The following is a 347-nucleotide window of genomic DNA, read 5'->3' as shown; positions in this document are numbered from 1 at the left end:
CACTTCAACCTGTGGTTTGGCTACCAGGAACCTGTTGGCTCACCCTGGGTGGCGAGCGGGAGAGCGGGAGGTGATTCGTGATTGAAACTCCGTCAGGATATGATGAACTCGCCTTTTTGTTGACGGGGATGCGTGAGTGAGTTCCCCCGAGGAACGTCTCTCCCCGAACAAAAACAAAGAACGTATTGTTAACGTTTTCTTGTCCGGATTAGAAAGGAAAAAGAAAAAAGTTGCGCGGTTCCTCGGTGCTCTGTTCTTGCTCGTGAGTGCTGGGATGTTCACTCACGTTCCGGCATTCGTTTGCCGTGTAGCCAGGTGACACGGCTTGGAAAAGGTTGATATTGATT

General features: G+C 50.7%; 1 protein-coding gene across 1 annotated transcript in view; it reads left to right on the top strand.

Moving 5' to 3' along the window:
* The window catches only part of LOC119585121, a gene marked incomplete in the record, with an annotated part of 138,847 nt that overhangs the window by 54,660 nt on the left and 83,840 nt on the right, over window positions 1-347 (top strand).

The sequence above is a fragment of the Penaeus monodon genome, chromosome 19 (assembly GCF_015228065.2).
Source record: "Penaeus monodon isolate SGIC_2016 chromosome 19, NSTDA_Pmon_1, whole genome shotgun sequence".
Lineage (NCBI taxonomy): Eukaryota > Metazoa > Arthropoda > Malacostraca > Decapoda > Penaeidae > Penaeus > Penaeus monodon.
This window is presented reverse-complemented; position numbering and strand designations above follow the sequence as displayed.